The sequence below is a fragment of the Nelumbo nucifera genome, chromosome 4 (assembly GCF_055504915.1).
Source record: "Nelumbo nucifera cultivar China Antique chromosome 4, China Antique-T2T, whole genome shotgun sequence".
Taxonomy (NCBI): domain Eukaryota; kingdom Viridiplantae; phylum Streptophyta; class Magnoliopsida; order Proteales; family Nelumbonaceae; genus Nelumbo; species Nelumbo nucifera.
In genome coordinates, this window is record NC_142652.1 from 52,782,542 (window position 1) to 52,806,436 (window position 23,895).

The 23,895-nt window shown below is 46.7% G+C and overlaps 43 non-coding genes and 8 pseudogenes across 43 annotated transcripts; all 51 read right to left on the reverse strand.

The window, feature by feature from the left end:
• Nucleotides 1–117: 117 nt before the first annotated feature.
• LOC148797919 (5S ribosomal RNA) lies at nucleotides 118–236 on the reverse strand. Its single transcript, XR_016075015.1, has one exon. It is a non-coding gene; the product is annotated as a 5S ribosomal RNA (ribosomal RNA).
• A 356-nt stretch (nucleotides 237–592) lies between these two features.
• Nucleotides 593–711, reverse strand: LOC148797920 (5S ribosomal RNA; annotated as a pseudogene).
• Nucleotides 712–1,065: 354 nt separating this feature from the next.
• LOC148797921 (5S ribosomal RNA) lies at nucleotides 1,066–1,184 on the reverse strand. The gene has a single exon (XR_016071308.1). It is a non-coding gene; the product is annotated as a 5S ribosomal RNA (ribosomal RNA).
• A 354-nt stretch (nucleotides 1,185–1,538) lies between these two features.
• LOC148797922 (5S ribosomal RNA) lies at nucleotides 1,539–1,657 on the reverse strand. The gene has a single exon (XR_016074918.1). It is a non-coding gene; the product is annotated as a 5S ribosomal RNA (ribosomal RNA).
• Nucleotides 1,658–2,012: 355 nt separating this feature from the next.
• On the reverse strand, nucleotides 2,013–2,131 carry LOC148797923 (5S ribosomal RNA; annotated as a pseudogene).
• A 354-nt stretch (nucleotides 2,132–2,485) lies between these two features.
• On the reverse strand, nucleotides 2,486–2,604 carry LOC148797924 (5S ribosomal RNA). The gene has a single exon (XR_016073047.1). It is a non-coding gene; the product is annotated as a 5S ribosomal RNA (ribosomal RNA).
• Nucleotides 2,605–2,959: 355 nt separating this feature from the next.
• LOC148797925 (5S ribosomal RNA) lies at nucleotides 2,960–3,078 on the reverse strand. The gene has a single exon (XR_016069810.1). It is a non-coding gene; the product is annotated as a 5S ribosomal RNA (ribosomal RNA).
• Nucleotides 3,079–3,433: 355 nt separating this feature from the next.
• LOC148797926 (5S ribosomal RNA) lies at nucleotides 3,434–3,552 on the reverse strand. The gene has a single exon (XR_016074212.1). It is a non-coding gene; the product is annotated as a 5S ribosomal RNA (ribosomal RNA).
• A 355-nt stretch (nucleotides 3,553–3,907) lies between these two features.
• LOC148797927 (5S ribosomal RNA) lies at nucleotides 3,908–4,026 on the reverse strand (annotated as a pseudogene).
• A 354-nt stretch (nucleotides 4,027–4,380) lies between these two features.
• On the reverse strand, nucleotides 4,381–4,499 carry LOC148797928 (5S ribosomal RNA). Its single transcript, XR_016070484.1, has one exon. It is a non-coding gene; the product is annotated as a 5S ribosomal RNA (ribosomal RNA).
• Nucleotides 4,500–4,853: 354 nt separating this feature from the next.
• On the reverse strand, nucleotides 4,854–4,972 carry LOC148797929 (5S ribosomal RNA). Its single transcript, XR_016073181.1, has one exon. It is a non-coding gene; the product is annotated as a 5S ribosomal RNA (ribosomal RNA).
• Nucleotides 4,973–5,327: 355 nt separating this feature from the next.
• On the reverse strand, nucleotides 5,328–5,446 carry LOC148797930 (5S ribosomal RNA). Its single transcript, XR_016070526.1, has one exon. It is a non-coding gene; the product is annotated as a 5S ribosomal RNA (ribosomal RNA).
• Nucleotides 5,447–5,801: 355 nt separating this feature from the next.
• Nucleotides 5,802–5,920, reverse strand: LOC148797931 (5S ribosomal RNA). The gene has a single exon (XR_016070560.1). It is a non-coding gene; the product is annotated as a 5S ribosomal RNA (ribosomal RNA).
• Nucleotides 5,921–6,274: 354 nt separating this feature from the next.
• LOC148797932 (5S ribosomal RNA) lies at nucleotides 6,275–6,393 on the reverse strand. The gene has a single exon (XR_016072377.1). It is a non-coding gene; the product is annotated as a 5S ribosomal RNA (ribosomal RNA).
• A 355-nt stretch (nucleotides 6,394–6,748) lies between these two features.
• LOC148797933 (5S ribosomal RNA) lies at nucleotides 6,749–6,867 on the reverse strand. The gene has a single exon (XR_016069811.1). It is a non-coding gene; the product is annotated as a 5S ribosomal RNA (ribosomal RNA).
• Nucleotides 6,868–7,222: 355 nt separating this feature from the next.
• LOC148797934 (5S ribosomal RNA) lies at nucleotides 7,223–7,341 on the reverse strand. The gene has a single exon (XR_016068757.1). It is a non-coding gene; the product is annotated as a 5S ribosomal RNA (ribosomal RNA).
• Nucleotides 7,342–7,696: 355 nt separating this feature from the next.
• LOC148797935 (5S ribosomal RNA) lies at nucleotides 7,697–7,815 on the reverse strand (annotated as a pseudogene).
• Nucleotides 7,816–8,169: 354 nt separating this feature from the next.
• Nucleotides 8,170–8,288, reverse strand: LOC148797936 (5S ribosomal RNA). Its single transcript, XR_016071284.1, has one exon. It is a non-coding gene; the product is annotated as a 5S ribosomal RNA (ribosomal RNA).
• Nucleotides 8,289–8,642: 354 nt separating this feature from the next.
• Nucleotides 8,643–8,761, reverse strand: LOC148797937 (5S ribosomal RNA). The gene has a single exon (XR_016075650.1). It is a non-coding gene; the product is annotated as a 5S ribosomal RNA (ribosomal RNA).
• Nucleotides 8,762–9,116: 355 nt separating this feature from the next.
• On the reverse strand, nucleotides 9,117–9,235 carry LOC148797938 (5S ribosomal RNA). The gene has a single exon (XR_016075772.1). It is a non-coding gene; the product is annotated as a 5S ribosomal RNA (ribosomal RNA).
• Nucleotides 9,236–9,589: 354 nt separating this feature from the next.
• LOC148797939 (5S ribosomal RNA) lies at nucleotides 9,590–9,708 on the reverse strand. The gene has a single exon (XR_016073223.1). It is a non-coding gene; the product is annotated as a 5S ribosomal RNA (ribosomal RNA).
• A 355-nt stretch (nucleotides 9,709–10,063) lies between these two features.
• LOC148797940 (5S ribosomal RNA) lies at nucleotides 10,064–10,182 on the reverse strand. Its single transcript, XR_016074213.1, has one exon. It is a non-coding gene; the product is annotated as a 5S ribosomal RNA (ribosomal RNA).
• A 355-nt stretch (nucleotides 10,183–10,537) lies between these two features.
• LOC148797941 (5S ribosomal RNA) lies at nucleotides 10,538–10,656 on the reverse strand. Its single transcript, XR_016069869.1, has one exon. It is a non-coding gene; the product is annotated as a 5S ribosomal RNA (ribosomal RNA).
• Nucleotides 10,657–11,010: 354 nt separating this feature from the next.
• Nucleotides 11,011–11,129, reverse strand: LOC148797942 (5S ribosomal RNA). Its single transcript, XR_016075026.1, has one exon. It is a non-coding gene; the product is annotated as a 5S ribosomal RNA (ribosomal RNA).
• Nucleotides 11,130–11,483: 354 nt separating this feature from the next.
• LOC148797943 (5S ribosomal RNA) lies at nucleotides 11,484–11,602 on the reverse strand. Its single transcript, XR_016075037.1, has one exon. It is a non-coding gene; the product is annotated as a 5S ribosomal RNA (ribosomal RNA).
• Nucleotides 11,603–11,958: 356 nt separating this feature from the next.
• LOC148797944 (5S ribosomal RNA) lies at nucleotides 11,959–12,077 on the reverse strand (annotated as a pseudogene).
• Nucleotides 12,078–12,431: 354 nt separating this feature from the next.
• Nucleotides 12,432–12,550, reverse strand: LOC148797945 (5S ribosomal RNA). Its single transcript, XR_016072485.1, has one exon. It is a non-coding gene; the product is annotated as a 5S ribosomal RNA (ribosomal RNA).
• A 355-nt stretch (nucleotides 12,551–12,905) lies between these two features.
• Nucleotides 12,906–13,024, reverse strand: LOC148797946 (5S ribosomal RNA). Its single transcript, XR_016074214.1, has one exon. It is a non-coding gene; the product is annotated as a 5S ribosomal RNA (ribosomal RNA).
• Nucleotides 13,025–13,379: 355 nt separating this feature from the next.
• Nucleotides 13,380–13,498, reverse strand: LOC148797947 (5S ribosomal RNA; annotated as a pseudogene).
• Nucleotides 13,499–13,852: 354 nt separating this feature from the next.
• On the reverse strand, nucleotides 13,853–13,971 carry LOC148797948 (5S ribosomal RNA). The gene has a single exon (XR_016071287.1). It is a non-coding gene; the product is annotated as a 5S ribosomal RNA (ribosomal RNA).
• A 354-nt stretch (nucleotides 13,972–14,325) lies between these two features.
• LOC148797949 (5S ribosomal RNA) lies at nucleotides 14,326–14,444 on the reverse strand. The gene has a single exon (XR_016075132.1). It is a non-coding gene; the product is annotated as a 5S ribosomal RNA (ribosomal RNA).
• A 355-nt stretch (nucleotides 14,445–14,799) lies between these two features.
• LOC148797950 (5S ribosomal RNA) lies at nucleotides 14,800–14,918 on the reverse strand. The gene has a single exon (XR_016075773.1). It is a non-coding gene; the product is annotated as a 5S ribosomal RNA (ribosomal RNA).
• Nucleotides 14,919–15,272: 354 nt separating this feature from the next.
• LOC148797951 (5S ribosomal RNA) lies at nucleotides 15,273–15,391 on the reverse strand. Its single transcript, XR_016069999.1, has one exon. It is a non-coding gene; the product is annotated as a 5S ribosomal RNA (ribosomal RNA).
• Nucleotides 15,392–15,746: 355 nt separating this feature from the next.
• On the reverse strand, nucleotides 15,747–15,865 carry LOC148797952 (5S ribosomal RNA). The gene has a single exon (XR_016074215.1). It is a non-coding gene; the product is annotated as a 5S ribosomal RNA (ribosomal RNA).
• Nucleotides 15,866–16,220: 355 nt separating this feature from the next.
• LOC148797953 (5S ribosomal RNA) lies at nucleotides 16,221–16,339 on the reverse strand. Its single transcript, XR_016069871.1, has one exon. It is a non-coding gene; the product is annotated as a 5S ribosomal RNA (ribosomal RNA).
• A 354-nt stretch (nucleotides 16,340–16,693) lies between these two features.
• LOC148797954 (5S ribosomal RNA) lies at nucleotides 16,694–16,812 on the reverse strand. The gene has a single exon (XR_016070797.1). It is a non-coding gene; the product is annotated as a 5S ribosomal RNA (ribosomal RNA).
• A 354-nt stretch (nucleotides 16,813–17,166) lies between these two features.
• Nucleotides 17,167–17,285, reverse strand: LOC148797955 (5S ribosomal RNA). Its single transcript, XR_016072758.1, has one exon. It is a non-coding gene; the product is annotated as a 5S ribosomal RNA (ribosomal RNA).
• Nucleotides 17,286–17,641: 356 nt separating this feature from the next.
• On the reverse strand, nucleotides 17,642–17,760 carry LOC148797956 (5S ribosomal RNA; annotated as a pseudogene).
• Nucleotides 17,761–18,114: 354 nt separating this feature from the next.
• Nucleotides 18,115–18,233, reverse strand: LOC148797957 (5S ribosomal RNA). The gene has a single exon (XR_016072487.1). It is a non-coding gene; the product is annotated as a 5S ribosomal RNA (ribosomal RNA).
• A 355-nt stretch (nucleotides 18,234–18,588) lies between these two features.
• On the reverse strand, nucleotides 18,589–18,707 carry LOC148797958 (5S ribosomal RNA). The gene has a single exon (XR_016074216.1). It is a non-coding gene; the product is annotated as a 5S ribosomal RNA (ribosomal RNA).
• A 355-nt stretch (nucleotides 18,708–19,062) lies between these two features.
• On the reverse strand, nucleotides 19,063–19,181 carry LOC148797959 (5S ribosomal RNA; annotated as a pseudogene).
• Nucleotides 19,182–19,535: 354 nt separating this feature from the next.
• LOC148797960 (5S ribosomal RNA) lies at nucleotides 19,536–19,654 on the reverse strand. Its single transcript, XR_016071288.1, has one exon. It is a non-coding gene; the product is annotated as a 5S ribosomal RNA (ribosomal RNA).
• A 354-nt stretch (nucleotides 19,655–20,008) lies between these two features.
• LOC148797961 (5S ribosomal RNA) lies at nucleotides 20,009–20,127 on the reverse strand. Its single transcript, XR_016075133.1, has one exon. It is a non-coding gene; the product is annotated as a 5S ribosomal RNA (ribosomal RNA).
• A 355-nt stretch (nucleotides 20,128–20,482) lies between these two features.
• On the reverse strand, nucleotides 20,483–20,601 carry LOC148797962 (5S ribosomal RNA). The gene has a single exon (XR_016075774.1). It is a non-coding gene; the product is annotated as a 5S ribosomal RNA (ribosomal RNA).
• A 354-nt stretch (nucleotides 20,602–20,955) lies between these two features.
• LOC148797963 (5S ribosomal RNA) lies at nucleotides 20,956–21,074 on the reverse strand. Its single transcript, XR_016070367.1, has one exon. It is a non-coding gene; the product is annotated as a 5S ribosomal RNA (ribosomal RNA).
• Nucleotides 21,075–21,429: 355 nt separating this feature from the next.
• LOC148797964 (5S ribosomal RNA) lies at nucleotides 21,430–21,548 on the reverse strand. The gene has a single exon (XR_016074217.1). It is a non-coding gene; the product is annotated as a 5S ribosomal RNA (ribosomal RNA).
• A 355-nt stretch (nucleotides 21,549–21,903) lies between these two features.
• LOC148797965 (5S ribosomal RNA) lies at nucleotides 21,904–22,022 on the reverse strand. Its single transcript, XR_016069872.1, has one exon. It is a non-coding gene; the product is annotated as a 5S ribosomal RNA (ribosomal RNA).
• Nucleotides 22,023–22,376: 354 nt separating this feature from the next.
• On the reverse strand, nucleotides 22,377–22,495 carry LOC148797966 (5S ribosomal RNA). The gene has a single exon (XR_016075048.1). It is a non-coding gene; the product is annotated as a 5S ribosomal RNA (ribosomal RNA).
• Nucleotides 22,496–22,849: 354 nt separating this feature from the next.
• Nucleotides 22,850–22,968, reverse strand: LOC148797967 (5S ribosomal RNA). Its single transcript, XR_016073506.1, has one exon. It is a non-coding gene; the product is annotated as a 5S ribosomal RNA (ribosomal RNA).
• Nucleotides 22,969–23,322: 354 nt separating this feature from the next.
• Nucleotides 23,323–23,441, reverse strand: LOC148797968 (5S ribosomal RNA). The gene has a single exon (XR_016074218.1). It is a non-coding gene; the product is annotated as a 5S ribosomal RNA (ribosomal RNA).
• Nucleotides 23,442–23,595: 154 nt separating this feature from the next.
• LOC148797969 (5S ribosomal RNA) lies at nucleotides 23,596–23,714 on the reverse strand. The gene has a single exon (XR_016075775.1). It is a non-coding gene; the product is annotated as a 5S ribosomal RNA (ribosomal RNA).
• Between the last annotated feature and the right edge of the window lie 181 nt (nucleotides 23,715–23,895).

The window sequence follows — 23,895 nt, forward strand, 5'->3', positions numbered from 1 at the left end:
AGTAATGACGATCGTGCCGCAAATGGTCCGAGTATCCGACGCATTGTTTCCAGTTGTCTCTCAGAAACAACAAATGGAATTTGCAAATACAAATCAAAATAAAATATTAATAAAATTGGGGTGCAACACGAGGACTTCCCAGGAGGTCACCCATCCTAGTACTACTCTCGCCCAAGCACGCTTAACTTCGGAGTTCTGATGGGATCCGGTGCATTAGTGCTGGTATGATCGCACCCGTTTAATTCATGCTCGCTTAGATCTTTATGCACTATCTTGCTCCCCTCCATTAATTGTTTTAGACTTGAAAAAAACTGTGTATGCAGCCTTCCTCCCTTGGTAACCGTGCACAAGCTCTTACGTGAGCAGAGTGTTTGCTTTTTAGATCTGCCGCACCCCCGGATAGATGCAATACTATCGCGGGGCCCACAATGCACGACGAATGCCAAAAGCCCGGTTTTTTCACGGTTCCCATTCAGTAATGACAATCGTGCCGCAAATGGTCCGAGTATCCGGCGCGTTGTTTGCGTTTGTCTCGCCGAAACGACAAATGGAATTTGCAAATACGATATCGAAATAAAATATTAATAAAATTGGGGTGCAACAAGAGGACTTCCCAGGAGGTCACCCATCCTAGGACTACTCCCGCCCATGCACACTTAACTTCGGAGTTCTGATGGGATCCGGTGCATTAGTGCTGGTATGATCTTACCCGTTTAATTCGTGCTCGCTTAGATCTTTATGCACTATCTTGCTCCCCTCCATTAATTGTTTTAGATTTGAAAAAACTGTGTATGCAGCCTTCCTCCCTTGGTAACCGTGCACAAGCTCCTACGTGAGCAGAGTGTTTGCATTTCAGATCTGCCGCACCCCCGGATAGATGCAATACTATCGCGGGGCCCACAATGCATGACGAATGCCGAAAGCCCGGTTCTTGCATCGTTGCCATTCAATAATGACGATCGTGCCGCAAATGGTCCGAGTATCCGACGCATTGTTTCCAGTTGTCTCCCAGAAACAACAAATGGAATTTGCAAATACAAATCAAAATAAAATATTAATAAAATTGGGGTGCAACACGAGGACTTCCCAGGAGGTCACCCATCCTAGTACTACTCTCGCCCAAGCACGCTTAACTTCGGAGTTCTGATGGGATCCGGTGCATTAGTGCTGGTATTATCGCACCCGTTTAATTCATGCTCGCTTAGATCTTTATGCACTATCTTGCTCCCCTCCATTAATTGTTTTAGACTTGAAAAAACTGTGTATGCTGCCTTCCTCCCTTGTAACCGTGCACAAGCTCTTACGTGAGCAGAGTGTTTGCTTTTTAGATCTGCCGCACCCCCGGATAGATGCAATACTATCGCGGGGCCCACAATGCACGACGAATGCCAAAAGCCCGGTTTTTTCACGGTTCCCATTCAGAAATGACAATCGTGCCGCAAATGGTCCGAGTATCCGGCGCGTTGTTTGCGTTTGTCTCGCCGAAACGACAAATGGAATTTGCAAATACGATATCGAAATAAAATATTAATAAAATTGGGGTGCAACACGAGGACTTCCCAGGAGGTCACCCATCCTAGGACTACTCCCGCCCATGCACACTTAACTTCGGAGTTCTGATGGGATCCGGTGCATTAGTGCAGGTATGATCGCACCCGTTTAATTCATGCTCGCTTAGATCTTTATGCACTATCTTGCTCCCCTCCATTAATTGTTTTAGACTTGAAAAAACTGTGTATGCAGCCTTCCTCCCTTGGTAACCGTGCACAAGCTCCTACGTGAGCAGAGTGTTTGCTTTTCAGATCTGCCGCACCCCCGGATAGATGCAATACTATCGCGGGGCCCACAATGCACGACGAATGCCAAAAGCCCGGTTTTTGCACGGTTCCCATTCAGTAATGACGATCGTGCCGCAAATGGTCCGAGTATCCGGCGCGTTGTTTGAGTTTGTCTCGCCGACACGACAAATGGAATTTGCAAATACGATATCGAAATAAAATATTAATAAAATTGGGGTGAAACACAAGGACTTCCCAGGAGGTCACCCATCCTAATACTACTCTCGCCCAAGCACACTTAACTTCGGAGTTCTGATGGGATCCGGTGCATTTGTGCTGGTATGATCGCACAAGTTTAATTCATGCTCGCTTAGATCTTTATGAACTATCTTGCTCCCTTCCATTAATTGTTTTAGATTTGAAAAAAATGTGTATGCTGCCTTCCTCCCTTGGTAACCGTGCACAAGCTCCTACGTGAGCGGAGTGTTTGCTTTTCAGATCTGCCGCACCTCCGGATAGATGCAATACTATCGCGGGGCCCACAATGCACGACGAATGCCGAAAGCCCGGTTCTTGCATCGTTGCCATTCAGTAATGACGATCGTGCCGCAAATGGTCCGAGTATCCGACGCATTGTTTCCAGTTGTCTCCCAGAAACAACAAATGGAATTTGCAAATACAAATCAAAATAAAATATTAATAAAATTGGGGTGCAACACGAGGACTTCCCAGGAGGTCACCCTTCCTAGTACTACTCTCGCCCAAGCACGTTTAACTTCGGAGTTCTGATGAGATCCGGTGCATTAGTGCTGGTATGATCGCACCCGTTTAATTCATGCTCGCTTAGATCTTTGTGCACTATCTTGCTCCCCTCCATTAATTGTTTTAGACTTGAAAAAACTGTGTATGCAGCCTTCCTCCCTTGGTAACCGTGCACAAGCTCCTACGTGAGCAGAGTGTTTGCTTTTCAGATCTGTCGCACCCCCGGATAGATGCAATACTATCGCGGGGCCCACAATGCACGACGAATGCCAAAAGCCCGGTTTTTGCACGGTTCTCATTCAGTAATGACGATTGTGCCGCAAATGGTCCGAGTATCCGGCGCGTTGTTTGCGTTTGTCTCGCCGAAACGACAAATGGAATTTGCAAATACGATATCGAAATAAAATATTAATAAAATTGGGGTGCAACACGAGGACTTCACAGGAGGTCACCCATCCTAGTACTACTCTCGCCCAAGCACGCTTAACTTCGGAGTTCTAATGGGATCCAGTGCATTTGTGCTGCTATGATCGCACCCGTTTAATTCATGCTCGCTTAGATCTTTATGCACTATCTTGCTCCCCTCCATTAATTGTTTTAGACTTGAAAAAACTGTGTATGCAGCCTTCCTCCCTTGGTAACCGTGCACAAGCTCTTACGTGAGCAGAGTGTTTGCTTTTTAGATCTGCCGCACCCCCGGATAGATGCAATACTATCGCGGGGCCCACAATGCACGACGAATGCCAAAAGCCCGGTTTTTGCACGGTTCTCATTCAGTAATGACGATTGTGCCGCAAATGGTCCGAGTATCCGGCGCGTTGTTTGCGTTTGTCTCGCCGAAACGACAAATGGAATTTGCAAATACGATATCGAAATAAAATATTAATAAAATTGGGGTGCAACACGAGGACTTCCCAGGAGGTCACCCATCCTAGGACTACTCCCGCCCATGCACACTTAACTTCGGAGTTCTGATGGGATCCGGTGCATTAGTGCTGGTATGATCGCACCCGTTTAATTCATGCTCGCTTAGATCTTTATGCACTATCTTGCTCCCCTCCATTAATTGTTTTAGACTTGAAAAAACTGTGTATGCAGCCTTCCTCCCTTGGTAACCGTGCACAAGCTCCTACGTGAGCAGAGTGTTTGCTTTTCAGATCTGTCGCACCCCCGGATAGATGCAATACTATCGCGGGGCCCACAATGCACGACGAATGCCAAAAGCCCGGTTTTTGCACGGTTCCCATTCAGTAATGACGATCGTGCCGCAAATGGTCCGAGTATCCGGCGCGTTGTTTGAGTTTGTCTCGCCGAAACGACAAATGGAATTTGCAAATACGATATCGAAATAAAATATTAATAAAATTGGGGTGCAACACGAGGACTTCCCAGGAGGTCACCCATCCTAGGACTACTCCCACCCATGCACACTTAACTTCGGAGTTCTGATGGGATCCGGTGCATTAGTGCCGGTATGATCTTAACCGTTTAATTCATGCTCGCTTAGATCTTTATGCACTATCTTGCTCCCCTCCATTAATTGTTTTAGATTTGAAAAAACTGTGTATGCAGCCTTCCTCCCTTGGTAACCGTGCACAAGCTCCTACGTGAGCAGAGTGTTTGCATTTCAGATCTGCCGCACCCCCGGATAGATGCAATACTATCGTGGGGCCCACAATGCATGACGAATGCCGAAAGCCCGGTTCTTGCATCGTTGCCATTCAGTAATGACGATCGTGCCGCAAATGGTCCGAGTATCCGACGCATTGTTTCCAGTTGTCTCCCAGAAACAACAAATGGAATTTGCAAATACAAATCAAAATAAAATATTAATAAAATTGGGGTGCAACACAGGGACTTCCCAGGAGGTCACCCATCCTAGTACTACTCTCGCCCAAGCACGCTTAACTTCGGAGTTCTGATGGGATCCGGTGCATTAGTGCTGGTATGATCTTACCCGTTTAATTCATGCTCGCTTAGATCTTTATGCACTATCTTGCTCCCCTCCATTAATTGTTTTAGATTTGAAAAAACTGTGTATGCAGCCTTCCTCCCTTGGTAACCGTGAACAAGCTCCTACGTGAGCAGAGTGTTTGCATTTCAGATCTGCCGCACCCCCGGATAGATGCAATACTATCGCGGGGCCCACAATGCATGACGAATGCCGAAAGCCCGGTTCTTGCATCGTTGCCATTCAGTAATGACGATCGTGCCGCAAATGGTCCGAGTATCCGACGCATTGTTTCCAGTTGTCTCCCAGAAACAACAAATGGAATTAGCAAATACAAATCAAAATAAAATATTAATAAAATTGGGGTGCAACACGAGGACTTCCCAGAAGGTCACCCATCCTAGTACTACTCTCGCCCAAGCACGCTTAACTTCGGAGTTCTGATTGGATCCGGTGCATTAGTGCTGGTATGATCGCACCCGTTTAATTCATGCTCGCTTAGATCTTTATGACCTATCTTGCTCCCTTCCATTAATTGTTTTAGATTTGAAAAAAATGTGTATGCAGCCTTCTTCCCTTGGTAACCGTGCACAAGCTCCTACGTGAGCGGAGTGTTTGCTTTTCAGATCTGCCGCACCTCCGGATAGATGCAATACTATCGCGGGGCCCACAATGCACGACGAATGCCAAAAGCCCGGTTTTTTCACGGTTCCCATTCAGTAATGACAATCGTGCCGCAAATGGTCCGAGTATCCGGCGCGTTGTTTGCGTTTGTCTCGCCGAAACGACAAATGGAATTTGCAAATACGATATCGAAATAAAATATTAATAAAATTGGGGTCCAACACGAGGACTTCCCAGGAGGTCACCCATCCTAGGACTACTCCCGCCCATGCACACTTAACTTCGGAGTTCTGATGGGATCCGGTGCATTAGTGCTGGTATGATCGCACCCGTTTAATTCATGCTCGCTTAGATCTTTATGCACTATCTTGCTCCCCTCCATTAATTGTTTTAGACTTGAAAAAACTGTGTATGCAGCCTTCCTCCCTTCGTAACCGTGCACAAGCTCCTACGTGAGCAGAGTGTTTGTTTTTCAGATCTGCCGCACCCCCGGATAGATGCAATACTATCGCGGGGCCCACAATGCACGATGAATGCCAAAAGCCCGGTTTTTGCACGGTTCCCATTCAGTAATGACGATCGTGCCGCAAATGGTCCGAGTATCCGGCGCGTTGTTTGAGTTTGTCTCGCCGACACGACAAATGGAATTTGCAAATACGATATCGAAATAAAATATTAATAAAATTGGGGTGAAACACAAGGACTTCCCAGGAGGTCACCCATCCTAATACTACTCTCGCCCAAGCACACTTAACTTCGGAGTTCTGATGGGATCCGGTGAATTAGTGCTGGTATGATCGCACCCGTTTAATTCATGCTCGCTTAGATCTTTATGCACTATCTTGCTCCCCTCCATTAATTGTTTTAGATTTGAAAAAACTGTGTATGCAGCCTTCCTCCCTTGGTAACCGTGCACAAGCTCCTACGTGAGCAGAGTGTTTGCATTTCAGATCTGCCGCACCCCCGGATAGATGCAATACTATCGCGGGGCCTACAATGCATGACGAATGCCGAAAGCCCGGTTCTTGCATCGTTGCCATTCAGTAATGACGATCGTGCCGCAAATGGTCCGAGTATCCGACGCATTGTTTCCAGTTGTCTCCCAGAAACAACAAATGGAATTTGCAAATACAAATCAAAATAAAATATTAATAAAATGGGGGTGCAACACGAGGACTTCCCAGGAGGTCACCCATCCTAGTACTACTCTCGCCCAAGCACGCTTAACTTCGGAGTTCTGATGGGATCCAGTGCATTAGTGCTGGTATAATCGCACCCGTTTATTTCATGCTCGCTTAGATCTTTATGCACTATCTTGCTCCCCTCCATTAATTGTTTTTGATTTGAAAAAACTGTGTATGCAGCCTTCCTCCCTTGGTAACCGTGCACAAGCTCCTACGTGAGCAGAGTGTTTGCTTTTCAGATCTGTCGCACCCCCGGATAGATGCAATACTATCGCGGGGCCCACAATGCACGACGAATGCCAAAAGCCCGGTTTTTGCACGGTTCTCATTCAGTAATGACGATTGTGCCGCAAATGGTCCGAGTATCCGGCGCGTTGTTTGCGTTTGTCTCGCCGAAACGACAAATGGAATTTGCAAATACGATATCGAAATAAAATATTAATAAAATTGGGGTGCAACACGAGGACTTCACAGGAGGTCACCCATCCTAGTACTACTCTCGCCCAAGCACGCTTAACTTCGGAGTTCTAATGGGATCCAGTGCATTTGTGCTGCTATGATCGCACCCGTTTAATTCATGCTCGCTTAGATCTTTATGCACTATCTTGCTCCCCTCCATTAATTGTTTTAGACTTGAAAAAACTGTGTATGCAGCCTTCCTCCCTTGGTAACCGTGCACAAGCTCTTACGTGAGCAGAGTGTTTGCTTTTTAGATCTGCCGCACCCCCGGATAGATGCAATACTATCGCGGGGCCCACAATGCACGACGAATGCCAAAAGCCCGGTTTTTGCACGGTTCTCATTCAGTAATGACGATTGTGCCGCAAATGGTCCGAGTATCCGGCGCGTTGTTTGCGTTTGTCTCGCCGAAACGACAAATGGAATTTGCAAATACGATATCGAAATAAAATATTAATAAAATTGGGGTGCAACACGAGGACTTCCCAGGAGGTCACCCATCCTAGGACTACTCCCGCCCATGCACAGTTAACTTCGGAGTTCTGATGGGATCCGGTGCATTAGTGCTGGTATGATCGCACCCGTTTAATTCATGCTCGCTTAGATCTTTATGCACTATCTTGCTCCCCTCCATTAATTGTTTTAGACTTGAAAAAACTGTGTATGCAGCCTTCCTCCCTTGGTAACCGTGCACAAGCTCCTACGTGAGCAGAGTGTTTGCTTTTCAGATCTGTCGCACCCCCGGATAGATGCAATACTATCGCGGGGCCCACAATGCACGACGAATGCCAAAAGCCCGGTTTTTGCACGGTTCCCATTCAGTAATGACGATCGTGCCGCAAATGGTCCGAGTATCCGGCGCGTTGTTTGAGTTTGTCTCGCCGAAACGACAAATGGAATTTGCAAATACGATATCGAAATAAAATATTAATAAAATTGGGGTGCAACACGAGGACTTCCCAGGAGGTCACCCATCCTAGGACTACTCCCACCCATGCACACTTAACTTCGGAGTTCTGATGGGATCCGGTGCATTAGTGCTGGTATGATCTTACCCGTTTAATTCATGCTCGCTTAGATCTTTATGCACTATCTTGCTCCCCTCCATTAATTGTTTTAGATTTGAAAAAACTGTGTATGCAGCCTTCCTCCCTTGGTAACCGTGCACAAGCTCCTACGTGAGCAGAGTGTTTGCATTTCAGATCTGCCGCACCCCCGGATAGATGCAATACTATCGCGGGGCCCACAATGCATGACGAATGCCGAAAGCCCGGTTCTTGCATCGTTGCCATTCAGTAATGACGATCGTGCCGCAAATGGTCCGAGTATCCGACGCATTGTTTCCAGTTGTCTCCCAGAAACAACAAATGCAATTTGCAAATACAAATCAAAATAAAATATTAATAAAATTGGGGTGCAACACAGGGACTTCCCAGGAGGTCACCCATCCTAGTACTACTCTCGCCCAAGCACGCTTAACTTCGGAGTTCTGATGGGATCCGGTGCATTAGTGCTGGTATGATCGCACCCGTTTAATTCATGCTCGCTTCGATCTTTATGCACTATCTTGCTCCCCTCCATTAATTGTTTTAGACTTGAAAAAACTGTGTATGCAGCCTTCCTCCCTTGTAACCGTGCACAAGCTCTTACGTGAGCAGAGCGTTTGCTTTTTAGATCTGCCGCACCCCCGGATAGATGCAATACTATCGCGGGGCCCACAATGCACGACGAATGCCAAAAGCCCGGTTTTTTCACGGTTCCCATTCAGTAATGACAATCGTGCCGCAAATGGTCCGAGTATCCGGCGCGTTGTTTGCGTTTGTCTCACCGAAACGACAAATGGAATTTGCAAATACGATATCGAAATAAAATATTAATAAAATTGGGGTGCAACACGAGGACTTCCCAGGAGGTCACCCATCCTAGGACAACTCCCGCCCATGCACACTTAACTTCGGAGTTCTGATGGGATCCGGTGCATTAGTGCTGGTATGATCGCACCCGTTTAATTCATGCTCGCTTAGATCTTTATGCACTATCTTGCTCCCCTCCATTAATTGTTTTAGACTTGAAAAAACTGTGTATGCAGCCTTCCTCCCTTGGTAACCGTGCACAAGCTCCTACGTGAGCAGAGTGTTTGCTTTTCAGATCTGCCGCACCCCCGGATAGATGCAATACTATCGCGGGGCCCACAATGCACGACGAATGCCAAAAGCCCGGTTTTTGCACGGTTCTCATACAGTAATGACGATTGTGCCGCAAATGGTCCGAGTATCCGGCGCGTTGTTTGCGTTTGTCTCGCCGAAACGACAAATGGAATTTGCAAATACGATATCGAAATAAAATATTAATAAAATTGGGGTGCAACACGAGGACTTCACAGGAGGTCACCCATCCTAGTACTACGCTCGCCCAAGCACACTTAACTTCGGAGTTCTGATGGGATCCGGTGCATTAGTGTTGGTATGATCGCACCCGTTTAATTCATGCTCGCTTAGATCTTTATGCACTATCTTGCTCCCCTCCATTAATTGTTTTAGATTTGAAAAAACTGTGTATGCAGCCTTCCTCCCTTGGTAACCGTGAACAAGCTCCTACGTGAGCAGAGTGTTTGCATTTCAGATCTGCCGCACCCCCGGATAGATGCAATACTATCGCGGGGCCCACAATGCAAGACGAATGCCGAAAGCCCGGTTCTTGCATCGTTGCCATTCAGTAATGACGATCGTGCCGCAAATGGTCCGAGTATCCGACGCATTGTTTCCAGTTGTCTCCCAGAAACAACAAATGGAATTAGCAAATACAAATCAAAATAAAATATTAATAAAATTGGGGTGCAACACGAGGACTTCCCAGGAGGTCACCCATCCTAGTACTACTCTCGCCCAAGCACGCTTAACTTCGGAGTTCTAATTGGATCCGGTGCATTAGTGCTGGTATGATCGCACCCGTTTAATTCATGCTCGCTTAGATCTTTATGACCTATCTTGCTCCCTTCCATTAATTGTTTTAGATTTGAAAAAAATGTGTATGCAGCCTTCTTCCCTTGGTAACCGTGCACAAGCTCCTACGTGAGCGGAGTGTTTGCTTTTCAGATCTGCCGCACCTCCGGATAGATGCAATACTATCGCGGGGCCCACAATGCACGACGAATGCCAAAAGCCCGGTTTTTTCACGGTTCCCATTCAGTAATGACAATCGTGCCGCAAATGGTCCGAGTATCCGGCGCGTTGTTTGCGTTTGTCTCGCCGAAACGACAAATGGAATTTGCAAATACGATATCGAAATAAAATATTAATAAAATTGGGGTGCAACACGAGGACTTCCCAGGAGGTCACCCATCCTAGGACTACTCCCGCCCATGCACACTTAACTTCGGAGTTCTGATGGGATCCGGTGCATTAGTGCTGGTATGATCGCACCCGTTTAATTCATGCTCGCTTAGATCTTTATGCACTATCTTGCTCCCCTCCATTAATTGTTTTAGACTTGTAAAAACTGTGTATGCAGCCTTCCTCCCTTGTTAACCGTGCACAAGCTCCTACGTGAGCAGAGTGTTTGTTTTTCAGATCTGCCGCACCCCCGGATAGATGCAATACTATCGCGGGGCCCACAATGCACGATGAATGCCAAAAGCCCGGTTTTTGCACGGTTCCCATTCAGTAATGACGATCGTGCCGCAAATGGTCCGAGTATCCGGCGCGTTGTTTGAGTTTGTCTCGCCGACACGACAAATGGAATTTGCAAATACGATATCGAAATAAAATATTAATAAAATTGGGGTGAAACACAAGGACTTCCCAGGAGGTCACCCATCCTAATACTACTCTCGCCCAAGCACACTTAACTTCGGAGTTCTGATGGGATCCGGTGCATTAGTGCTGGTATGATCGCACCCGTTTAATTCATGCTCGCTTAGATCTTTATGCACTATCTTGCTCCCCTCCATTAATTGTTTTAGATTTGAAAAAACTGTGTATGCAGCCTTCCTCCCTTGGTAACCGTGCACAAGCTCCTACGTGAGCAGAGTGTTTGCATTTCAGATCTGCCGCACCCCCGGATAGATGCAATACTATCGCGGGGCCCACAATGCATGACGAATGCCGAAAGCCCGGTTCTTGCATCGTTGCCATTCAGTAATGACGATCGTGCCGCAAATGGTCCGAGTATCCGACGCATTGTTTCCAGTTGTCTCCCAGAAACAACAAATGGAATTTGCAAATACAAATCAAAATAAAATATTAATAAAATTGGGGTGCAACACGAGGACTTCCCAGGAGGTCACCCATCCTAGTACTACTCTCGCCCAAGCACGCTTAACTTCGGAGTTCTGATGGGATCCGGTGCATTAGTGCTGGTATGATCGCACCCGTTTAATTCATGCTCGCTTAGATCTTTATGCACTATCTTGCTCCCCTCCATTAATTGTTTTAGACTTGAAAAAACTGTGTATGCAGCCTTCCTCCCTTGGTAACCGTGCACAAGCTCTTACGTGAGCAGAGTGTTTGCTTTTTAGATCTGCCGCACCCCCGGATAGATGCAATACTATCGCGGGGCCCACAATGCATGACGAATGCCGAAAGCCCGGTTCTTGCATCGTTGCCATTCAGTAATGACGATCGTGCCGCAAATGGTCCGAGTATCCGACGCATTGTTTCCAGTTGTCTCCCAGAAACAACAAATGGAATTTGCAAATACAAATCAAAATAAAATATTAATAAAATTGGGGTGCAACACGAGGACTTCCCAGGAGGTCACCCATCCTAGTACTACTCTCGCCCAAGCACGCTTAACTTCGGAGTTCTGATGGGATCCGGTGCATTAGTGCTGGTATGATCGCACCCGTTTAATTCATGCTCGCTTAGATCTTTATGCACTATCTTGCTCCCCTCCATTAATTGTTTTAGACTTGAAAAAAACTGTGTATGCAGCCTTCCTCGCTTGGTAACCGTGCACAAGCTCTTACGTGAGCAGAGTGTTTGCTTTTTAGATCTGCCGCACCCCCGGATAGATGCAATACTATCGCGGGGCCCACAATGCACGATGAATGCCAAAAGCCCGGTTTTTGCACGGTTCCCATTCAGTAATGACGATCGTGCCGCAAATGGTCCGAGTATCCGGCGCGTTGTTTGAGTTTGTCTCGCCGACACGACAAATGGAATTTGCAAATACGATATCGAAATAAAATATTAATAAAATTGGGGTGAAACACAAGGACTTCCCAGGAGGTCACCCATCCTAATACTACTCTCGCCCAAGCACACTTAACTTCGGAGTTCTGATGGGATCCGGTGCATTTGTGCTGGTATGATCGCACAAGTTTAATTCATGCTCGCTTAGATCTTTATGAACTATCTTGCTCCCTTCCATTAATTGTTTTAGATTTGAAAAAAATGTGTATGCTGCCTTCCTCCCTTGGTAACCGTGCACAAGCTCCTACGTGAGCGGAGTGTTTGCTTTTCAGATCTGCCGCACCTCCGGATAGATGCAATACTATCGCGGGGCCCACAATGCACGACGAATGCCGAAAGCCCGGTTCTTGCATCGTTGCCATTCAGTAATGACGATCGTGCCGCAAATGGTCCGAGTATCCGACGCATTGTTTCCAGTTGTCTCCCAGAAACAACAAATGGAATTTGCAAATACAAATCAAAATAAAATATTAATAAAATTGGGGTGCAACACGAGGACTTCCCAGGAGGTCACCCTTCCTAGTACTACTCTCGCCCAAGCACGCTTAACTTCGGAGTTCTGATGAGATCCGGTGCATTAGTGCTGGTATGATCGCACCCGTTTAATTCATGCTCGCTTAGATCTTTGTGCACTATCTTGCTCCCCTCCATTAATTGTTTTAGACTTGAAAAAACTGTGTATGCAGCCTTCCTCCCTTGGTAACCGTGCACAAGCTCTTACGTGAGCAGAGTGTTTGCTTTTTAGATCTGCCGCACCCCCGGATAGATGCAATACTATCGCGGGGCCCACAATGCACGACGAATGCCAAAAGCCCGGTTTTTGCACGGTTCTCATTCAGTAATGACGATTGTGCCGCAAATGGTCCGAGTATCCGGCGCGTTGTTTGCGTTTGTCTCGCCGAAACGACAAATGGAATTTGCAAATACGATATCGAAATAAAATATTAATAAAATTGGGGTGCAACACGAGGACTTCCCAGGAGGTCACCCATCCTAGGACTACTCCCGCCCATGCACACTTAACTTCGGAGTTCTGATGGGATCCGGTGCATTAGTGCTGGTATGATCGCACCCGTTTAATTCATGCTCGCTTAGATCTTTATGCACTATCTTGCTCCCCTCCATTAATTGTTTTAGACTTGAAAAAACTGTGTATGCAGCCTTCCTCCCTTGGTAACCGTGCACAAGCTCCTACGTGAGCAGAGTGTTTGCTTTTCAGATCTGTCGCACACCCGGATAGATGCAATACAATCGTGGGGCCCACAATGCACGACGAATGCCAAAAGCCCGGTTTTTGCACGGTTCCCATTCAGTAATGACGATCGTGCCGCAAATGGTCCGAGTATCCGGCACGTTGTTTGAGTTTGTCTCGCCGAAACGACAAATGGAATTTGCAAATACGATATCGAAATAAAATATTAATAAAATTGGGGTGCAACACGAGGACTTCCCAGGAGGTCACCCATCCTAGGACTACTCCCACCCATGCACACTTAACTTCGGAGTTCTGATGGGATCCGGTGCATTAGTGCTGGTATGATCTTACCCGTTTAATTCATGCTCGCTTAGATCTTTATGCACTATCTTGCTCCCCTCCATTAATTGTTTTAGATTTGAAAAAACTGTGTATGCAGCCTTCCTCCCTTGGTAACCGTGCACAAGCTTCTACGTGAGCAGAGTGTTTGCATTTCAGATCTGCCGCACCCCCGGATAGATGCAATACTATCGCGGGGCCCACAATGCATGACGAATGCCGAAAGCCCGGTTCTTGCATCGTTGCCATTCAGTAATGACGATCGTGCCGCAAATGGTCCGAGTATCCGACGCATTGTTTCCAGTTGTCTCCCAGAAACAACAAATGGAATTTGCAAATACAAATCAAAATAAAATATTAACAAAATTGGGGTGCAACACAGGGACTTCCCAGGAGGTCACCCATCCTAGTACTACTCTCGCCCAAGCACGCTTAACTTCGGAGTTCTGATGGGATCCGGTGCATTAGTGCTGGTATGATCGCACCCGTTTAATTCATGCTCGCTTAGATCTTTATGCACTATCTTGCTCCCCTCCATTAATTGTTTTAGACTTGAAAAAACTGTGTATGCAGCCTTCCTCCCTTGTAACCGTGCACAAGCTCTTACGTGAGCAGAGTGTTTGCTTTTTAGATCTGCCGCACCCCCGGATAGATGCAATACTATCGCGGGGCCCACAATGCACGACGAATGCCAAAAGCCCGGTTTTTTCACGGTTCCCATTCAGTAATGACAATCGTGCCGCAAATGGTCCGAGTATCCGGCGCGTTGTTTGCGTTTGTCTCACCGAAACGACAAATGGAATTTGCAAATACGATATCGAAATAAAATATTAATAAAATTGGGGTGCAACACGAGGACTTCCCAGGAGGTCACCCATCCTAGGACTACACCCGCCCATGCACACTTAACTTCGGAGTTCTGATGGGATCCGGTGCATTAGTGCTGGTATGATCGCACCCGTTTAATTCATGCTCGCTTAGATCTTTATGCACTATCTTGCTCCCCTCCATTAATTGTTTTAGACTTGAAAAAACTGTGTATGCAGCCTTCCTCCCTTGGTAACCGTGCACAAGCTCCTACGTGAGCAGAGTGTTTGCTTTTCAGATCTGCCGCACCCCCGGATAGATGCAATACTATCGCGGGGCCCACAATGCACGACGAATGCCAAAAGCCCGGTTTTTGCACGGTTCTCATACAGTAATGACGATTGTGCCGCAAATGGTCCGAGTATCCGGCGCGTTGTTTGCGTTTGTCTCGCCGAAACGACAAATGGAATTTGCAAATACGATATCGAAATAAAATATTAATAAAATTGGGGTGCAACACGAGGACTTCACAGGAGGTCACCCATCCTAGTACTACGCTCGCCCAAGCACACTTAACTTCGGAGTTCTGATGGGATCCGGTGCATTAGTGTTGGTATGATCGCACCCGTTTAATTCATGCTCGCTTAGATCTTTATGCACTATCTTGCTCCCCTCCATTAATTGTTTTAGATTTGAAAAAACTGTGTATGCAGCCTTCCTCCCTTGGTAACCGTGAACAAGCTCCTACGTGAGCAGAGTGTTTGCATTTCAGATCTGCCGCACCCCCGGATAGATGCAATACTATCGCGGGGCCCACAATGCATGACGAATGCCGAAAGCCCGGTTCTTGCATCGTTGCCATTCAGTAATGACGATCGTGCCGCAAATGGTCCGAGTATCCGACGCATTGTTTCCAGTTGTCTCCCAGAAACAACAAATGGAATTAGCAAATACAAATCAAAATAAAATATTAATAAAATTGGGGTGCAACACGAGGACTTCCCAGGAGGTCACCCATCCTAGTACTACTGTCGCCCAAGCACGCTTAACTTCGGAGTTCTAATTGGATCCGGTGCATTAGTGCTGGTATGATCGCACCCGTTTAATTCATGCTCGCTTAGATCTTTATGACCTATCTTGCTCCCTTCCATTAATTGTTTTAGATTTGAAAAAAATGTGTATGCAGCCTTCTTCCCTTGGTAACCGTGCACAAGCTCCTACGTGAGCGGAGTGTTTGCTTTTCAGATCTGCCGCACCTCCGGATAGATGCAATACTATCGCGGGGCCCACAATGCACGACGAATGCCAAAAGCCCGGTTTTTTCACGGTTCCCATTCAGTAATGACAATCGTGCCGCAAATGGTCCGAGTATCCGGCGCGTTGTTTGCGTTTGTCTCGCCGAAACGACAAATGGAATTTGCAAATACGATATCGAAATAAAATATTAATAAAATTGGGGTGCAACACGAGGACTTCCCAGGAGGTCACCCATCCTAGGACTACTCCCGCCCATGCACACTTAACTTCGGAGTTCTGATGGGATCCGGTGCATTAGTGCTGGTATGATCGCACCCGTTTAATTCATGCTCGCTTAGATCTTTATGCACTATCTTGCTCCCCTCCATTAATAGTTTTAGACTTGAAAAAACTGTGTATGCAGCCTTCCTCCCTTGTTAACCGTGCACAAGCTCCTACGTGAGCAGAGTGTTTGTTTTTCAGATCTGCCGCACCCCCGGATAGATGCAATACTATCGCGGGGCCCACAATGCACGATGAATGCCAAAAGCCCGGTTTTTGCACGGTTCCCATTCAGTAATGACGATCGTGCCGCAAATGGTCCGAGTATCCGGCGCGTTGTTTGAGTTTGTCTCGCCGACACGACAAATGGAATTTGCAAATACGATATCGAAATAAAATATTAATAAAATTGGGGTGAAACACAAGGACTTCCCAGGAGGTCACCCATCCTAATACTACTCTCGCCCAAGCACACTTAACTTCGGAGTTCTGATGGGATCCGGTGCATTAGTGCTGGTATGATCGCACCCGTTTAATTCATGCTCGCTTAGATCTTTATGCACTATCTTGCTCCCCTCCATTAATTGTTTTAGATTTGAAAAAACTGTGTATGCAGCCTTCCTCCCTTGGTAACCGTGCACAAGCTCCTACGTGAGCAGAGTGTTTGCATTTCAGATCTGCCGCACCCCCGGATAGATGCAATACTATCGCGGGGCCCACAATGCATGACGAATGCCGAAAGCCCGGTTCTTGCATCGTTGCCATTCAGTAATGACGATCGTGCCGCAAATGGTCCGAGTATCCGACGCATTGTTTCCAGTTGTCTCCCAGAAACAACAAATGGAATTTGCAAATACAAATCAAAATAAAATATTAATAAAATTGGGGTGCAACACGAGGACTTCCCAGGAGGTCACCCATCCTAGTACTACTCACGCCCCAGCACGCTTAACTTCGGAGTTCTGATGGGATCCGGTGCATTAGTGCTGGTATGATCGCACCCGTTTAATTCATGCTCGCTTAGATCTTTATGCACTATCTTGCTCCCCTCCATTAATTGTTTTAGACTTGAAAAAACTGTGTATGCAGCCTTCCTCCCTTGGTAACCGTGCACAAGCTCTTACGTGAGCAGAGTGTTTGCTTTTTAGATCTGCCGCACCCCCGGATAGATGCAATACTATCGCGGGGCCCACAATGCATGACGAATGCCGAAAGCCCGGTTCTTGCATCGTTGCCATTCAGTAATGACGATCGTGCCGCAAATGGTCCGAGTATCCGACGCATTGTTTCCAGTTGTCTCCCAGAAACAACAAATGGAATTTGCAAATACAAATCAAAATAAAATATTAATAAAATTGGGGTGCAACACGAGGACTTCCCAGGAGGTCACTCATCCTAGTACTACTCTCGCCCAAGCACGCTTAACTTCGGAGTTCTGATGGGATCCGGTGCATTAGTGCTGGTATGATCGCACCCGTTTAATTCATGCTCGCTTAGATCTTTATGCACTATCTTGCTCCCCTCCATTAATTGTTTTAGACTTGAAAAAAACTGTGTATGCAGCCTTCCTCGCTTGGTAACCGTGCACAAGCTCTTACGTGAGCAGAGTGTTTGCTTTTTAGATCTGCCGCACCCCCGGATAGATGCAATACTATCGCGGGGCCCACAATGCACGATGAATGCCAAAAGCCCGGTTTTTGCACGGTTCCCATTCAGTAATGACGATCGTGCCGCAAATGGTCCGAGTATCCGGCGCGTTGTTTGAGTTTGTCTCGCCGACACGACAAATGGAATTTGCAAATACGATATCGAAATAAAATATTAATAAAATTGGGGTGAAACACAAGGACTTCCCAGGAGGTCACCCATCCTAATACTACTCTCGCCCAAGCACACTTAACTTCGGAGTTCTGATGGGATCCGGTGCATTTGTGCTGGTATGATCGCACAAGTTTAATTCATGCTCGCTTAGATCTTTATGAACTATCTTGCTCCCTTCCATTAATTGTTTTAGATTTGAAAAAAATGTGTATGCTGCCTTCCTCCCTTGGTAACCGTGCACAAGCTCCTACGTGAGCGGAGTGTTTGCTTTTCAGATCTGCCGCACCTCCGGATAGATGCAATACTATCGCGGGGCCCACAATGCACGACGAATGCCGAAAGCCCGGTTCTTGCATCGTTGCCATTCAGTAATGACGATCGTGCCGCAAATGGTCCGAGTATCCGACGCATTGTTTCCAGTTGTCTCCCAGAAACAACAAATGGAATTTGCAAATACAAATCAAAATAAAATATTAATAAAATTGGGGTGCAACACGAGGACTTCCCAGGAGGTCACCCTTCCTAGTACTACTCTCGCCCAAGCACGCTTAACTTCGGAGTTCTGATGAGATCCGGTGCATTAGTGCTGGTATGATCGCACCCGTTTAATTCATGCTCGCTTAGATCTTTGTGCACTATCTTGCTCCCCTCCATTAATTGTTTTAGACTTGAAAAAACTGTGTATGCAGCCTTCCTCCCTTGGTAACCGTGCACAAGCTCTTACGTGAGCAGAGTGTTTGCTTTTTAGATCTGCCGCACCCCCGGATAGATGCAATACTATCGCGGGGCCCACAATGCACGACGAATGCCAAAAGCCCGGTTTTTGCACGGTTCTCATTCAGTAATGACGATTGTGCCGCAAATGGTCCGAGTATCCGGCGCGTTGTTTGCGTTTGTCTCGCCGAAACGACAAATGGAATTTGCAAATACGATATCGAAATAAAATATTAATAAAATTGGGGTGCAACACGAGGACTTCCCAGGAGGTCACCCATCCTAGGACTACTCCCGCCCATGCACACTTAACTTCGGAGTTCTGATGGGATCCGGTGCATTAGTGCTGGTATGATCGCACCCGTTTAATTCATGCTCGCTTAGATCTTTATGCACTATCTTGCTCCCCTCCATTAATTGTTTTAGACTTGAAAAAACTGTGTATGCAGCCTTCCTCCCTTGGTAACCGTGCACAAGCTCCTACGTGAGCAGAGTGTTTGCTTTTCAGATCTGTCGCACCCCCGGATAGATGCAATACTATCGTGGGGCCCACAATGCACGACGAATGCCAAAAGCCCGGTTTTTGCACGGTTCCCATTCAGTAATGACGATCGTGCCGCAAATGGTCCGAGTATCCGGCGCGTTGTTTGAGTTTGTCTCGCCGAAACGACAAATGGAATTTGCAAATACGATATCGAAATAAAATATTAATAAAATTGGGGTGCAACACGAGGACTTCCCAAGAGGTCACCCATCCTAGGACTACTCCCACCCATGCACACTTAACTTCGGAGTTCTGATGGGATCCGGTGCATTAGTGCTGGTATGATCTTACCCGTTTAATTCATGCTCGCTTAGATCTTTATGCACTATCTTGCTCCCCTCCATTAATTGTTTTAGATTTGAAAAAACTGTGTATGCAGCCTTCCTCCCTTGGTAACCGTGCACAAGCTCCTACGTGAGCAGAGTGTTTGCATTTCAGATCTGCCGCACCCCCGGATAGATGCAATACTATCGCGGGGCCCACAATGCATGACGAATGCCGAAAGCCCGGTTCTTGCATCGTTGCCATTCAGTAATGACGATCGTGCCGCAAATGGTCCGAGTATCCGACGCATTGTTTCCAGTTGTCTCCCAGAAACAACAAATGGAATTTGCAAATACAAATCAAAATAAAATATTAATAAAATTGGGGTGCAACACAGGGACTTCCCAGGAGGTCACCCATCCTAGTACTACTCTCGCCCAAGCACGCTTAACTTCGGAGTTCTGATGGGATCCGGTGCATTAGTGCTGGTATGATCGCACCCGTTTAATTCATGCTCGCTTAGATCTTTATGCACTATCTTGCTCCCCTCCATTAATTGTTTTAGACTTGAAAAAACTGTGTATGCAGCCTTCCTCCCTTGTAACCGTGCACAAGCTCTTACGTGAGCAGAGTGTTTGCTTTTTAGATCTGCCGCACCCCCGGATAGATGCAATACTATCGCGGGGCCCACAATGCACGACGAATGCCAAAAGCCCGGTTTTTTCACGGTTCCCATTCAGTAATGACAATCGTGCCGCAAATGGTCCGAGTATCCGGCGCGTTGTTTGCGTTTGTCTCACCGAAACGACAAATGGAATTTGCAAATACGATATCGAAATAAAATATTAATAAAATTGGGGTGCAACACGAGGACTTCCCAGGAGGTCACCCATCCTAGGACTACACCCGCCCATGCACACTTAACTTCGGAGTTCTGATGGGATCCGGTGCATTAGTGCTGGTATGATCGCACCCGTTTAATTCATGCTCGCTTAGATCTTTATGCACTATCTTGCTCCCCTCCATTAATTGTTTTAGACTTGAAAAAACTGTGTATGCAGCCTTCCTCCCTTGGTAACCGTGCACAAGCTCCTACGTGAGCAGAGTGTTTGCTTTTCAGATCTGCCGCACCCCCGGATAGATGCAATACTATCGCGGGGCCCACAATGCACGACGAATGCCAAAAGCCCGGTTTTTGCACGGTTCTCATACAGTAATGACGATTGTGCCGCAAATGGTCCGAGTATCCGGCGCGTTGTTTGCGTTTGTCTCGCCGAAACGACAAATGGAATTTGCAAATACGATATCGAAATAAAATATTAATAAAATTGGGGTGCAACACGAGGACTTCACAGGAGGTCACCCATCCTAGTACTACGCTCGCCCAAGCACACTTAACTTCGGAGTTCTGATGGGATCCGGTGCATTAGTGTTGGTATGATCGCACCCGTTTAATTCATGCTCGCTTAGATCTTTATGCACTATCTTGCTCCCCTCCATTAATTGTTTTAGATTTGAAAAAACTGTGTATGCAGCCTTCCTCCCTTGGTAACCGTGAACAAGCTCCTACGTGAGCAGAGTGTTTGCATTTCAGATCTGCCGCACCCCCGGATAGATGCAATACTATCGCGGGGCCCACAATGCATGACGAATGCCGAAAGCCCGGTTCTTGCATCGTTGCCATTCAGTAATGACGATCGTGCCGCAAATGGTCCGAGTATCCGACGCATTGTTTCCAGTTGTCTCCCAGAAACAACAAATGGAATTAGCAAATACAAATCAAAATAAAATATTAATAAAATTGGGGTGCAACACGAGGACTTCCCAGGAGGTCACCCATCCTAGTACTACTCTCGCCCAAGCACGCTTAACTTCGGAGTTATAATTGGATCCGGTGCATTAGTGCTGGTATGATCGCACCCGTTTAATTCATGCTCGCTTAGATCTTTATGACCTATCTTGCTCCCTTCCATTAATTGTTTTAGATTTGAAAAAAATGTGTATGCAGCCTTCTTCCCTTGGTAACCGTGCACAAGCTCCTACGTGAGCGGAGTGTTTGCTTTTCAGATCTGCCGCACCTCCGGATAGATGCAATACTATCGCGGGGCCCACAATGCACGACGAATGCCAAAAGCCCGGTTTTTTCACGGTTCCCATTCAGTAATGACAATCGTGCCGCAAATGGTCCGAGTATCCGGCGCGATGTTTGCGTTTGTCTCGCCGAAACGACAAATGGAATTTGCAAATACGATATCGAAATAAAATATTAATAAAATTGGGGTGCAACACGAGGACTTCCCAGGAGGTCACCCATCCTAGGACTACTCCCGCCCATGCACACTTAACTTCGGAGTTCTGATGGGATCCGGTGCATTAGTGCTGGTATGATCGCACCCGTTTAATTCATGCTCGCTTAGATCTTTATGCACTATCTTGCTCCCCTCCATTAATTGTTTTAGACTTGAAAAAACTGTGTATGCAGCCTTCCTCCCTTGGTAACCGTGCACAAGCTCCTACGTGAGCAGAGTGTTTGTTTTTCAGATCTGCCGCACCCCCGGATAGATGCAATACTATCGCGGGGCCCACAATGCACGACGAATGCCAAAAGCCCGGTTTTTGCACGGTTCCCATTCAGTAATGACGATCGTGCCGCAAATGGTCCGAGTATCCGGCGCGTTGTTTGAGTTTGTCTCGCCGACACGACAAATGGAATTTGCAAATACGATATCGAAATAAAATATTAATAAAATTGGGGTGAAACACAAGGACTTCCCAGGAGGTCACCCATCCTAATACTACTCTCGCCCAAGCACACTTAACTTCGGAGTTCTGATGGGATCCGGTGCATTAGTGCTGGTATGATCGCACCCGTTTAATTCATGCTCGCTTAGATCTTTATGCACTATCTTGCTCCCCTCCATTAATTGTTTTAGATTTGAAAAAACTGTGTATGCAGCCTTCCTCCCTTGGTAACCGTGCACAAGCTCCTACGTGAGCAGAGTGTTTGCATTTCAGATCTGCCGCACCCCCGGATAGATGCAATACTATCGCGGGGCCCACAATGCATGACGAATGCCGAAAGCCCGGTTCTTGCATCGTTGCCATTCAGTAATGACGATCGTGCCGCAAATGGTCCGAGTATCCGACGCATTGTTTCCAGTTGTCTCCCAGAAACAACAAATGGAATTTGCAAATACAAATCAAAATAAAATATTAATAAAATTGGGGTGCAACACGAGGACTTCCCAGGAGGTCACCCATCCTAGTACTACTCTCGCCCAAGCACGCTTAACTTCGGAGTTCTGATGGGATCCGGTGCATTAGTGCTGGTATGATCGCACCCGTTTAATTCATGCTCGCTTAGATCTTTATGCACTATCTTGCTCCCCTCCATTAATTGTTTTAGACTTGAAAAAACTGTGTATGCAGCCTTCCTCCCTTGGTAACCGTGCACAAGCTCTTACGTGAGCAGAGTGTTTGCTTTTTAGATCTGCCGCACCCCCGGATAGATGCAATACTATCGCGGGGCCCACAATGCATGACGAATGCCGAAAGCCCGGTTCTTGCATCGTTGCCATTCAGTAATGACGATCGTGCCGCAAATGGTCCGAGTATCCGACGCATTGTTTCCAGTTGTCTCCCAGAAACAACAAATGGAATTTGCAAATACAAATCAAAATAAAATATTAATAAAATTGGGGTGCAACACGAGGACTTCCCAGGAGGTCACCCATCCTAGTACTACTGTCGCCCAAGCACGCTTAACTTCGGAGTTCTGATGGGATCCGGTGCATTAGTGCTGGTATGATCGCACCCGTTTAATTCATGCTCGCTTAGATCTTTATGCACTATCTTGCTCCCCTCCATTAATTGTTTTAGACTTGAAAAAACTGTGTATGCAGCCTTCCTCCCTTGTAACCGTGCACAAGCTCTTACGTGAGCAGAGTGTTTGCTTTTTAGATCTGCCGCACCCCCGGATAGATGCAATACCATCGCGGGGCCCACAATGCACGACGAATGCCAAAAGCCCGGTTTTTTCACGGTTCCCATTCAGTAATGACAATCGTGCCGCAAATGGTCCGAGTATCCGGCGCGTTGTTTGCGTTTGTCTCACCGAAACGACAAATGGAATTTGCAAATACGATATCGAAATAAAATATTAATAAAATTGGGGTGCAACACGAGGACTTCCCAGGAGGTCACCCATCCTAGGACTACTCCCGCCCATGCACACTTAACTTCGGAGTTCTGATGGGATCCGGTGCATTAGTGCTGGTATGATCGCACCCGTTTAATTCATGCTCGCTTAGATCTTTATGCACTATCTTGCTCCCCTCCATTAATTGTTTTAGACTTGAAAAAACTGTGTATGCTGCGTTTGTCTCGCCGAAACGACAAATGGAATTTGCAAATACGATATCGAAATAAAATATTAATAAAATTGGGGTGCAACACGAGGACTTCACAGGAGGTCACCCATCCTAGTACTACGCTCGCCCAAGCACACTTAACTTCGGAGTTCTGATGGGATCCGGTGCATTAGTGTTGGTATGATCGCACCCGTTTAATTCATGCTCGCTTAGATCTTTATGCACTATCTTGCTCCCCTCCATTAATTGTTTTAGATTTGAAAAAACTGTGTATGCAGCCTTCCTCCCTTGGTAACCGGGAACAAGCTCCTACGTGAGCAGAGTGTTTGCATTTCAGATCTGCCGCACCCCCGGATAGATGCAATACTATCGC